We start from the raw sequence: 14,021 nt of genomic DNA on the forward strand, positions 1-14,021 counted from the left end.
AATGGCTGTTGATTGGGTTCTTCAGTCACTTCCTAACTCATATATTGAGTTCGTAAGAGAGTACTATATGATGAACCGCGACGTGACCCTTATAGATCTCACCTATATGCTTATTGCTGCTGAATCAGCAATGGTTTGGCGCAATAGAAAAGCAAAGTTGATTGGTGAATCTGCCTTCAAGACCTCTATGGATATAGACGATGGCAACAAAAGACATGCTATGATCATAAGAGAAAGGCAATGTCTAAAGTAGTTCCATGTCATGTTCCAAAAGAGTCAATTTGCTTTTATTGCCAAGAGAAAGGGCATTGGAGACGAAGCTGCCTTATTTACCTAAGAGATCTAAGAGATGGGAGAGTCGAAACGTATGGCTCTAATATAGGTAAAATCCATTAACTAACTCTTTTAAGCTCCTATTCTAGACTCTTAATACATAATGTGAAAAGATTACATTTGATGTTTTGTAGAATCGAAGAAAAGAAAGGAGGCTTAAGGGAAGAAGTGAGCAGAATCTAACCGTGAAGAAATGGATTTCGATCGCATTACTTGAAGATTAGATTCTTGAGCTACTACTTAGAGTTAGAATTAGATTTCTAAGAAAGATGTATTAGCATAGTTTTTCAATGAATTGCATTGTAAGGACAAATTTTTTCGCAATAAAATAAATTTAGATTTTAAATTTTATTTATTTATCCTTGCAATGGCGTATATGAAAAATTGATGTTTGAATATTAGCAATAATGGATTTGGTTATTATTATGTTATTTATGGAAAGTCGAGAATTTACCAAATAGGGAGAGTTTCTCATCGCCCAAGTTTCAATTGGACAGAAACTTGGAATCATGCAACTTGGTTGCACGATGAATGAGAAATTTCATATTTGGAAATTAGACAAATTCATTGACAAAGTGTCAAGTGAAGGACTTGGAGATCGAATACACAAAGTTGCGTGTTGATCAAGTCCACCATAAGAGTAACAATGATATTCGTCATGATTTACTAAAGGTTTAGTAAATATGATTATACTTACAAGATTAAGTGTAATTCTGAATTGATTGAAAAGTTTAAATCAATCGCAGAACGAATAAGAAGAATCAAGTAGGCAGAAAGATAAAAGTTTCTCCATTCTAAGAAGAAGGGAGAGTACCTTTTATGCTTTATGATAGGTCTTAATGATTAAGAACCATATCTCAATTGATCCTCTAAATAAATCTTAGCACAATTGTATGTTTAAGAAGAGGAATCAAGGATTAAAGAAATGGTTAAATCAAGAAGTCTATCATACTTCGTTCCAAAAACAAGTCTTAAAGTTAAGATTGTGAAATTGAGTGATAAGTATTAAGAAGGTTTATAACATTCATCAAATGTGGAAAGTTGTGATGTCTTGGATAAGACAAAGACCAACTAGGACCAATTTATGAAATGTTTTGATAAAAGCTACACTAACTCTTGAATATTTGTTTGTCAAGAAATGTTCATTGACAAAAGAATCTTATATGTCAAGGAGTCAGTGGGAGTCTTAATGGTCTTGAAAAGTTTTGTTGGGTCAAAATATGGTTTATGCTTTACTTTTCTGGGCATTGTATTTTTGTGTAATAATTGTGGAGTTTTCGGTCTAGTTTACGGCTGAGTTTACGGCCGTAAACACCTTACGGCCGTAAACCCATTTACGGCCCATTTGTTTCCGGCCCATGTTCCCTTGTATAAATAGAGGTGTTAGGGTGAGGAGTAGAGATTGATGATTGATGAACACTAGAGAGATTACGGCCAGAGAGAAACTGGAGCTTATGTGTGTGTGAATCTCTTGTATCCGGATCATAATTCTAATCATATCATACGAAGATTTATATTATTCTTCTCCTTCTTCTCTTCTATTTCATTTTGCATCATCCGTTTGATTGAGATTCCGCACCATCAAACGGATCTGACTGATACACGGGCATTTTAGGGACTTACAATTGGTATCAGAGCAAGGTTGTATCAGTCAAAAGGATTATTGTTTCGTCTGGAATCTTCAAAATTGGTGTTTACGGTCCAAGCTTACGGCCGTAAACACCGAGTTCTTGGGCCGTAAACTCTATTTGGGGCATTATTTGATCTTATTTTCTAGATATTTTTACGTTTTTGGATAGATCTCGCAAAAATAAGGGGGGTTTGTTCTTTGTGTTTTTCATAAAAAGGGGTTTTTGATCAAGTTTTGGAGCTTCAAAGTCGAATTTTCACGTAACCGGAAACTGTTTACGGCCGGAGCTTACGGCCGGAAACTGTTTACGGCCGGCGGCGGCATTGGTGTTTGCGGCTAGGGTTTCCGAGCTTGCGGCTCAAGGTTTGCGGTCGGCTTGTCTGCGGCTCACATTGGCTCGGCTCGGATCACGACTCGGCTCGGTTTGCGGCTTGGAGATCGGCTCGGCTAGGGAAGCCGGCTAAACAGCAGCAAGCTAGCTGCAAGCGCTTCAATAAAAAGGTAACAGCTTTGCGTCTGGCATGGATCGAACCCGGGCCTATTAAATCCTTCTTCCCAACGCCTTACCAGTTGAACCAAGGAACAACCTATTATAAGCCTTCCGTTTTTAATTCTTAAACACTTCCAGTCGCATTCAAGTTTCGCAATTTTGACACTTTTAACCCCAAAATTCAATTCCTTTTTATTTTAAATTCCTTTTTCATCCAAAAGAATAAAAATAAATAAATTAATTAATTAATTAATTAAAATTAATAGTAATAATAAAAATATAAAAATTAAAAAAAAAAAATTATTTATTTATTTTTTTAAACTTTTATTTTTTTTTTAAAATTTTAATTTTGTCTTTCAAGTTTGACCTTTGATTTTAAAACTTGACTTTTTCGGTTAACCTTTAAAATTTCAAATTTAACTTTTCGGTTTGACTTTTCAATTTTTGACTTTTGAGTTTAATTTTTAAAATTTGACTTTTAAGGTTGACTTAAAAAAAAAAAAACATTTTAAATTTGACGTTTGCTTCTAGTTGTTTTTTTTTTTTTAATTAATTGATTTTAAAGTCTACAAGGGGTTTGAAAACATGAAAGAGAGTCGTCAGGAGACGTTAAGACAAAATTTCAACTTTTTCGATTTTATCCCTGGAGAAACCCTGGAAGCTCAGTTGCAGCGATTTACTACACTTACTACTGAGATGAATATAGTTGGGATCTTCTTGACTAAGTCAGAGATCAACAAAAAGCTGTTGAATTCACTTCCAAAATCATGGGACATGGACGTGGCTGACATCAAGAAGACAAAAGATCTCAATCATCTTAGTCTGGCTGATATAATTGAAGAACTTAACGCTTTGAATTGTCGAAAAACAATGAGTTCAGCAAACCTTCCGGTCAATGAAGTGTCGTGTTCTCATTCATGTGAAGTTTCATGTTCTCAGTCATGTGAAGATACGATTAAACTTCTTCGGGAACAAATTGATTTATTAAAAGGGGAAGTTGAGGACCTGAGATATAAAGGATATCAACTCAGGAAAGGACAGAAACCCCTGAAGGCCGAGTTAGAAGCAAAAACCAAGGACTTTAGGAAACTTCAGGAAGACTATAGTAACAAATGTGAAAACTATGATTATGTAGTCAAACAAAATGCTGAGCTAGTGGCTGAAGTTGAATCTTTGAAAGGAAAGTTTGAAACTGCCAAACTTGATGTTAGAAAATATGATTTCTCAAGTGAGGTGGTTGCAAATATGATAGACCAAAGCATGCAGTTTAAAAGGAATCAACACAAGGGTCTAGGGTATGATAGTGTACCTCCTCCTTACAATCATAACTACACATCCATCCCTATGAAACAAGAAGAAATTGACAGGGAGGCACATCTTAAATATGGAAAACCAGCTGGATTTGTGTCAGGAAGGGTTATTAATGTTGAAAATATTGATGTTTCTGTTACATGTGCAGGTAAAGTAGCAGAGGATGAGAACAAGGGGAGTTCTTCTGAACAAACCAACGACCCCTTGAACTCTAAATTTGCTGCTTCTGCTCAACCTGCCGTTGAGAAATATAGGCCTCCAATTCCAGCGCAACAAAGTGCATGTTGTAAGTGTACATATGGGAAAAGCAAGAGACAAGGCAAGGATACGCCACCAGGGGCAGGAAGAGATAACTTCACAGTGAAGAAAAAGACTTGCTTTCATTGTGGAACACCTGGACACATTGCCAGAAATTGTCCTAATCGCGCATATGTTCCCTACCATGCACAAGGCTGGCAGAACGCGCCAAAAGGGAGATTTTTCAAAAGAAACCCCTCAAGGTCATGTTCAGATATTGACGACTGGAACGCGCAGAAGGCCAAGAATTCAACTCCCAAGGCCAAGAATCCGAATCCCAAGGGCAAGAAGGAAATGTCAGCCAACAAGCCCAGTTCAAGAGATACTACTGTGAAGCCAAGACTGGTTAGGTCAAAGTCATCTCGGCAGTCGGCTTCAAGTTTCAAATCAAGTACTAAGCCACCCATAGGATCGAAAAAGAAATGGGTTAAACCCAACTACAAATGGGTTCTGAAGGCTCAAACTCCCAAAATTCCTAATGCTTCTAACGTTTCTACATCTTCTGTTTGTGATAAGCAGTATATGTCATGGGAGAGAGTATCGTGCGTTGATGAAAAAGGTCGACCCAGTTTCAAAATGGACTGGGTTCCAAAGATCAACTGATCCCGCTCTGTGCTGGAGCAGCTATGGAGGCATATCATCAGACTTCGGTTTGTTGGTAGTGGCTGCTCCTGGCATATGATTGGGGACATCTCTCAACTGTACAACACTCAGAATATTGTTCGAGAGTATGTGTCCATTGCGGGAAAGGAAATAAGGAAGGAAAGAAGGGATCACACGGGGTTAATTCTTAAAGATATGAAGAATTTTCGGATCTGTTCTGAGATTATGCTTGCTGTTCTCAGACCTTCTGGATGCAGATTCAATCGGTGACTTACGGTTTGCGTTTTCTTCTCTATACTCCTAAGTTTTTCTTAACCTGATTCGCTTTAAAGACTAATTTTTGTTTTAGGATAGTTTAAATTTGCGCATTTACTTTCGTTTCTCTCCTATGCACAAATTTAGGGGGAGAAATAAAAACAAAACAAAAATTAAAAAAATTCAAAATTCCAAAAAAAAAAAAAAATCAGAAAATCAGAAAATAAAAAATATATATTGGTTATGAAATGTGTTTGAGGGAGATGTTTTGGGAAGTGATATGATCATGTGATAACAGGCAACCTGAGTCTGCGTAACGTACCCGAAGTTGAAGGGTCTATGCTCTGACTTGATGCGTCGGTAGGCACAAATTTTTTTTAAATGGACTTGACTAGGGAGAGTTGAACTTAGGAAATTTATAGACTTGACAAATCTTGACCTAGTTAGATCCATTCAGCCTGACAATACAACGCTTGGATAGGTTGAGCAGGGAGATATATATGGGAATCTACTAGTCACATTAATTGAACCCGTACTTGGAACCGTGGCTTAACTTTTCCTCGATGTGCGGATTCTATCCTTAATTCCGGTTGGATGGGGCGACTGGTAAATTCCGATAAATTAGGTCTGTAGAAAATCGTTTTCTTTCTTTCCGTTTGTTAGTCATATGTTGTCTCCTTTGCGTGACTTCTAATCCGACCTGGTACACAACATATGCAACTCCATTTCTCTGTAGGAAATATATATGTGCTTGAAATATATGTGTGAAATGTATGTGTGAAAAACTTCTCATCTGTTAGCCATATGTTGTCTCCTTTGCGCGACTTCTAATCCGACCTGGTACACAGCATATGCAACCTTCTTCTTCTCAACCCCTCTGAAGTAGTTAGCAATAGAATTCTGAATCTCTTCTCTCTCTGAATGGTTGTCTGCTCACCCGGTGTAAGGAGTACTCTGGAAGTTCTTGATGGCTGGGGCATATCAGGAAGCGGGAAACACGTTCCAGTACACTTAAAATTGAACACTCAAAGATTGTCTATAGATCTCGCTGCTCAATTTAGGTGGACAACAATATCCCTGGTCGTCGTCAGTTGAATGGTCCTTAAGATATAGTATCTAAGAAATTAGGATCAGATAAATTTTAGGATTTTAAGTTCATCTTGTCTTGTAACAAATAGTATGTCCTAAATTTGTCACAATTTTTCGTGTTTAAGTGGACAACAATACCGACGATCGACCAGACAAAGATGTGAATATGAAAGGTACCGATAAGTGGATAAAGGCTGTCTAAAAACTTTGATCCCAAATCACTCTTAAAGTTAGATATCATTTTTATTTTTGTTAAATTTTTCATAGTTTCTTCTAATTTAAATATTAGGGGAGAATTAAAAATTAAAAACAATAAAAAAAAATTAGAAAAATTCAAAAATCAAAGAAAAAATTTAAAAATCCAAAAATAGTGTTATTTCTGTTTTATTTCTTGTTCAGAAAAATCAAAAATCCAAAAATATTTTTGTTTCTATTTTAATTTGTGTGCTAAGTTTTCTTTTAGTTTTGTTTTTGTCTTGAATAGTGATTTCAGGTATAGATAAGACTCATGGAGTGTGTGTTGAAGATTTCTGAGCAAAAGCTTCGTCCGTGAGCATCGAAGAATTCTCATTCGAAGGAGCAAGAAATGAAGATCATTCTTTCAACATTCAATCCTTCAACCCCAGAAGCAAGGTGAAGCTGCAATTGAAGAATATGTGACGGATTGCATTGAAGCCTCCTCAATCAGTCTGCTGCTATCTATGAACTTGTTGAAGTGATCTAGAAGATTTGTTCTCTCTGAAGATTCTCAAGCTGAAAGCGCCATCTTTCAAGAATCAGTACAAGAAGCCTCCTCACCCAATGTGTGTTCAATGCCAAATTCTGAAGAAAAACCCAACCGCTCAAGATGAAGTCAATTATTGAAGATTCATATGTTCATCTTGATGTTGTGAAGAAATCGAAGGTTAAAGCTGAAGCCAAGCTCTCATTGAAGATTGACAAGAAGAGTCAGCTACTTTTTAGGGGGAGCTTGTTGGGTCAATTAAGAAAAGAAAGCTATAAACCAAGGGGGAGATTGTTGGGTCAAAATATGGTTTATGCTTTACTTTTCTGGGCATTGTATTTTTGTGTAATAATTTTGGAGTTTTCGGTCTAGTTTACGGCTGAGTTTACGGCCGTAAACACCTTACGGCCGTAAACCCATTTACGGCCCATTTGTTTCCGGCCCATGTTCCCTTGTATAAATAGAGGTGTTAGGGTGAGGAGTAGAGATTGATGATTGATGAACACTAGAGAGATTACGGCCAGAGAGAAACTGGAGCTTATGTGTGTGTGAATCTCTTGTATCCGGATCATAATTCTAATCATATCATACGAAGATTCATATTATTCTTCTCCTTCTTCTCTTCTATTTCATTTTGCATCATCCGTTTGATTGGGATTCCGCACCATCAAACAAATCTGACTGATACACGAGCATTTTAGGTACTTACAAGTTTCAAGAACAAATCAAATAAACCTTATCGATCATCACTAGCACACGAGTTGAGGTTTACAACCTATAGTGTTGACATTATTTTGTTTCTGTGCCAATCCAATCTAGTTAATTATGCATGTGAGTCCTATGAGTTCTCATTTGAATGCATAAAAGGCAAGGACCTTTGATCAATGGAAAGTACATTGATAAGAAAAGGTGAGCTGCTTAACTACTTGGAAGACATAGTGGGCAGCTGTGCTACCATAAGGCAAGAAATCGAGATCAAGAAAGTTCGATCCATATGAGTTTGAATTTGTCGTAAACTTTGGTTTTGACAAATTCACATGGATAGGAAAAAATACACCGTTAAATATGAGTGTCATAAGATTTCCTCCTTCATGAAAATGATTGTGAGGAAATGCTTTCACTAAGAAAGATTTTAAGAAGATAGTGATTGAAAAATTGCATTCTCGAATTCGATTATGGTTACGGTATCCCTTTCCATAATTTGAATTGTGAGGTTTGGCAATTAGTCTTAATTGTTTAGACACACATATGAACTATCTAAGGCAAAGGTGTATAAGAGGCCTTGATAAAAGATTATCAAAGCATTAAGTATTAGAAACATGAATTTAAGAAATTAAATAAGTATTGTTTTTCTGAAAGTTTAGTTGTTTCTGAATACATGTCGAAGCTAGTGGGAGCATAAGTGTTATGTTTATAATAATCATAATGATAGTGGGAGCATAAAAGTTATGATTGTATGATTATTAAGGCACGTATTGCAAGTTGGCAATATTAATTATAGAAAACAAGAGTTATACCTTACAAAGTCGTAAGGGTTGTAAAGTTGTTTTGCTATAATTAAGGGAGAGAATATTATGCTTCATTTCGAATCTAAAGGATGAGGTTGAGAAATGTTAATAAATTTAGTCAAGGGTACATAGTGTGTTCTTAAAATTTCGATTATGATTACGGCATTCCTCTTCACAATTCGAATTTTGAGAACATAGCAAATAAAACATTATGCGTCGTGTCCCATACGCTTCGGGTATAGGATCGATTGCAAATGCTTTAATGTTTGACCATTCTAAAATTTTCCAAATGTCGAGCGCATTTATAGGGAAAAGGGACTGGAATTGGTTTTGACTAAAATAATTAAACAACTATCAAAGGACAATCCAAAGTTCGACGATGATTGGTTGCTTGTGAGTAGTTGGAAGCATGGTATTGAATGGACCATATCGACATTATTATAGAAAAGATTATATTAAGAATGAGTTGTCATATGGAAATTATGGAAATGTTTCCATATTGGATGGACCATATCGACATCATTACGAATAGATAAGATTCTATTAAGAATGAGTTGTCATATGGAAAATATGGAAACGTGTCCATATTGAAAATTGGATATTGAAAATCTATGACTAGATTAGAAACTTTTATGAAAATGATGTTCAAAGGAATGTACTTTGAGTGAGAGACATTATATCTAAGGAATTGTCTTGTAACAATCTCCGATAGAGGACTTTGTAATATCATTGGCAATAGTCTTTGTGACTTTGGTGCAGTGACATTACGAAAGGATCATTGCATAAAATGTTAGAATCTAGCATATTCTATAAGTAGCAAGAATTTGATATTCTTTCACCTATGATAAAGGATTTGGAGTTGTGAAATGAGAATGATTGGAAATGTGCTCAATTTGGTCTATTTCACAAAGTAAGAACCATAGGTAAACATTGTGTGCATGCTAAGAGCGTGGGACAAGTGTAATAATTCAAGTAAGAAGTTGATTACCCGAAACGACAAATAATGAGTAATCGATATGGTGATAAATAAAAGGAGTTTTATTTATACTCAAAGGTTTGAGGCCATATGGGATTAGTATTATTCTTGTGTTTCACATTTGCATGTTTTGACTTCCAGAATAATTGAGTTTATTAAGAATAATCGAATCATTCGAACGGGCCACAGTCGTTCATATGTTGGAAGTAGATATGAATGAAGACTGTCGTGAATTGGTGTGTGGATTGTCTGAAAGAGTATTAGACATAAGCAAATGTTTGCTGCAACGTTCATGAGTGCTTATGAATATGAATTTGAGCATTGGATTAAACCCACGCTCACTTGGATCACTCCGTGAATTGTATCACGAGTGATTGGTGAGACGATAACATCTTATATTCTTGAAACCGAGATGTGTGAGTTGTATCTTGAGAATCGGTTGCACATTGATAATATGTAAACGCACTAGTAACTTGGTGTTATAAAACATATTGTTATGTGTGATTCGGTGAGTGAGTGCAAGCGAGCATTGAATCAAAGTTTATCCGTTCCTTTTATCCAAAGTAGGATAAAAGCGATATCTTTGGGCCCCTCAATGATTTTGTGATGACAAACGTAAATGCTCGGCCGGGCTAGGGCTAATTTGATTTGTTCACTTAGTCAGTCGTCATAAATTGGGAATCGAGATATAGTACAAAGAGAATGATTTGAAATCATATCTCATACGATATCTAGAATGGAGGAATATATGATCCCTTATCTAAAGGACACGCGTATCTGATAGGATCAGAGTTGACAGCGGCTTTGGAAAGCTACGATTGCAGATTAGGATCTGAAGTCATACGTAGAATGGTTATTAGACTTATCCAAGTGGGAGACTATTGGATTAGCGTCTAAGTCCATAACTATTTTGGTATGAACTTGACCCGATGGTGCATGGTCCTTTTGGGTTGCCTTCACCAAAGCAACTTGATAGGATGAACTATAGAGAGAAAGGATTAAATATGATTTATTAATATATTATGAGAATAATATATTAAAGGAGAAATCATATTGTTTAATTAATATTAGTCAATAATTAACTGGTAATTAGTTTTGTGACTAAAAGAGATTAATTAAACTTAAGGGACTGGAATTGTAACTATAAGATAATTGCAATTTGGGCCATGGATTGCCTTTTATTATAAGGTGGACGAATTCTATGGGGGAAGCCCATATGAAATCGTCCAAGGCCTTAAGGAAAGGGCTACATGGGTTGCTTAGGGCTTAAGCAACCAAATTAGGGTTTCCTTGTTAGATAACCCTAATTGTCTCACTATATATAGACCCCTTAAGGACCAAAAACGTGGAAAAGCAACCTTCTAGGGTTTCACACGTTTTTGGGCAGCCTCTAATCTCTCTCCTCTTCATCCTCTTGCTTATGGTGTTTGTGAACCATTATAGGAGTGACACTTGTGACTCTAAGCTTCCTAAAGTCAATACAAGGAGATTTGAGATTGTTATTGCTACATAACAATCAAGGTAACATCTTAAACCTATTCTTATGTTAATATGATTACTTGAATGCTAGAATTAGGGTTTATAGTCTTGGATAACTTGCATGTACAATAGAGAAACCTAGATCCAAGCATTAGGGTTTGTATGAGCACATAGGATGTTCTTAGGACCAAAACCCATCAAAAATAAACTAGAAATGTATAAAATAAAAATAAGAGGGACTAAAATTGACAACCAAACTTCACCTCCATTTTTGGAGATATGAATTGTATATCCCCATATATGGGGGAATACTATTCATATCTCCAAAAATGGAGATGGAGATGGAAATGGGGTAGGGTTGGAGGGGAATGGGGGAAGAAATGGGGGGGGGGGGGGGGAATGGAGTTTGGGGGTGGGTTGGAGATGCTCTAATCAACTATTAAACCTCCCTCAAACCTATCAAAACATATTATAACCATATAGTAAATTCACATTAGTGAAATCAAATAAAGAAATATAAAAAATGATCGAATATCTTCACCTGAACCGAAGAAGATTAAGGTGTTTTATTTCTCCACCACTTCAATCACAACAATCAGAAAAAAAATAAGTCGACGTTTTAGGACATCCATGGTATCGATTCATAGAATTCTTGAAAGGGGTTCAACAGAATATTGTTGATTTTTGGATTTAAAACTGTAATATCGAGTAACAGATTTAAAGCTTTTCGTGCTATTTTCTCATTACCGTCGACCCCTAATGGAATAGAAGAGGAACAAAACCGGAAATCGAGAATTGAGGCTAAAACCAGTCGATTTCTAGGGCAAGAGGTGGAAATAAATATGATAATACTAAGCTGAAATAGAGATTCAGAAGGGGGAATTACTTTCAATCGGCACGAACCCATAGTCATCGACAATAACAATCGACGGGAGAGAGTGGCTGACTGGGTGGAGGAAAAAACGAAAGTATGAGAACACAGAGAGAGTGCAAAGCAGTAATGATTACTTTGATCTTGAATATACTAGATGATTTTGGATCTTGAAGTTGCTTCATTTCATGTTGAATTGGCTGCAGGCCGGCAGCCGGCGGCTACAAACCGTGTCGTTACACTCAGAGATCACAGAAGCGGTACATGGAGGTTTCAGGAAGGATGCACTTATTGTTCATGAACCAGATGAAGAGAGAGAGAGATAGAGAGAGAGAGAGAGAATTGATCGAAAACTTATATGAAATCTTACGAAGCACATAGTTGCGACGATGGGTAGCGAAGCCTTCAAATTCTAGTGTTGTGGTGGACACGACTACTATTCGAGGGTTGTGAGGCGAAGGCAATCAATGTGGTGAATTAGGCGGTGGATATGACCGAAGAAGACGGAAGTTGAGACGACGATAAACCCATTAACTAATGATGGATAGTAGTGATGAAGGCAGTGGCGGAGGCAGTGTTTAGAAAAGAAATTTGAGATGGTTTTTTGCTGAACGAAAAGAATCGGTGGATGATATAGTGGGAGTCGATGGACGAAGCGATGTTTGACAATATCGGAAGACAGGGAACACTCCAATGGTGGTGGAGTCGCCCATCTTGGGGAAATGGAGGTCAGAAAGCTGGTAGAAAGAGGGGGAGGCGGAAAATCAAGGGTTTACGAACGAAACAAAATGACGTAAATCGGTAGAGTTGATTTTGCCTCTTCTGTTGGCGGTGGGAAACAGGTGGAACAGGGAGAGAAAAACATGTGGAGAGATACATAGGGAAAAAAACACGTGTCCAAGACACGTAAACATATTGTATACAAAATATAAAAAATTAAGAAAAAATGACCTCTGTAAGAAACCATCCAGAATTGTATCCACACATATAAATGAAGGACTAATTTTGCCAGATACATAGTAAGTTAACTGTGGCTAAGATAGGACAATTTTTAGTATATATATATATACATACATATATATATATATATATATATATATATATATATATATATATATATATATATATATAAATTGAGAGTAATAGTGAAATCCATTACATTTATGAATAAAAAACATAAATCATGGGTGGGTGTGCAACACTCACAGTATGGTCTTAAAGTATGCTGCCATGTTGCCGTTTTGGTGATTTTAGTGATCAATGAAAGTCTGATTCCATTTGCAATTTATAGTTGCCATTTAATTTTTTTGAGAGCAAGATTTTCAAATAAATATACATTACAAATGAAATTGTAATACCTACTATAGTAGAAACAATACTTGCTTACCCAATCAAGTATTTTACAATATATATATATATATATATATATATATATATATATATATTAATTTTGAGGTAATTTTATGAATAGTATTTCACTTGCCATTGGTTGATTTTTTTTAACTTGCTCTTATTAACGTGTCTTCCACTGCTTATTGTTTTATAAACAAGTTGTTACTTAGCTTGAAATTGAAGTTGTACAGATTTTCATTGCCCTTCTCTTCTAATTAGAAGCTGCTGACAAATGTTGCCACCATATCTCCCCACCGCCATTATTCCACTTCCACCTACTGTTTCCACCGCTCTATTTTTTCTTTCTATTTGCTCCAATCCCGATAATCACACCGATCACTCATCTAGAATCCCCTATCTCTCCACCGCGACCTACACCCGACTGACGGCTTGCTTCCTTCTTCGAAGAACCTAAGAATCAGTGGTGATTTTACGAGCACAAAGCCACTGCCACCGCCAATGATCTGCTTCGATTTCCCCGTCGGTGTAGAGGGTGAGCCATATGCCAACCACCACTTCTCATCTCACTCACCATCTTACTCTCCCACATCCGTCGTAACGTACGTCGGCTAGGGTTCGCCATCTAATCTCAGGTATATTCTTCACCTTCCTCTTTAAAATCTTCTTTCTTATTTGGATTGTTTTGGGGATTTTGGATTATAATACGAGTTTAGCCCACACTCATCTTCTATCGACTCTGACTTCTTTAGGTCAACTCCGACGACTTGCAAGTCTTGTTGGGGTTGGAAAACTCTTCTATTAAACACTAAAATAGAATTACAATAGGAGGAGCAACTCTCACACTCGACTATTACAAAAAACCAACCCTCTCACTCACACTCTCACTCTAAGTGTTATACTTTTTGTTTCTCTGTATTTTGGGATGCTTACAACTGAATATGAAGCCTCTATTTATACCCATGACAGCCACCATTTGTGTAACCTTCATTAATTGTGTTCATCATAGGGTAGGAAGAAAAACTTTTCACCGTAGGTTTCATTTTGTCAACAAAGATGGCTACTATAGCTTTGGAGACTTTGGAGGCTGGAACACAAAAAATCT

The sequence above is a fragment of the Lactuca serriola genome, chromosome 1, assembly GCF_051521515.1.
Source record: "Lactuca serriola cultivar US96UC23 chromosome 1, Lser_US96UC23_V15, whole genome shotgun sequence".
Classification (NCBI taxonomy): domain Eukaryota; kingdom Viridiplantae; phylum Streptophyta; class Magnoliopsida; order Asterales; family Asteraceae; genus Lactuca; species Lactuca serriola.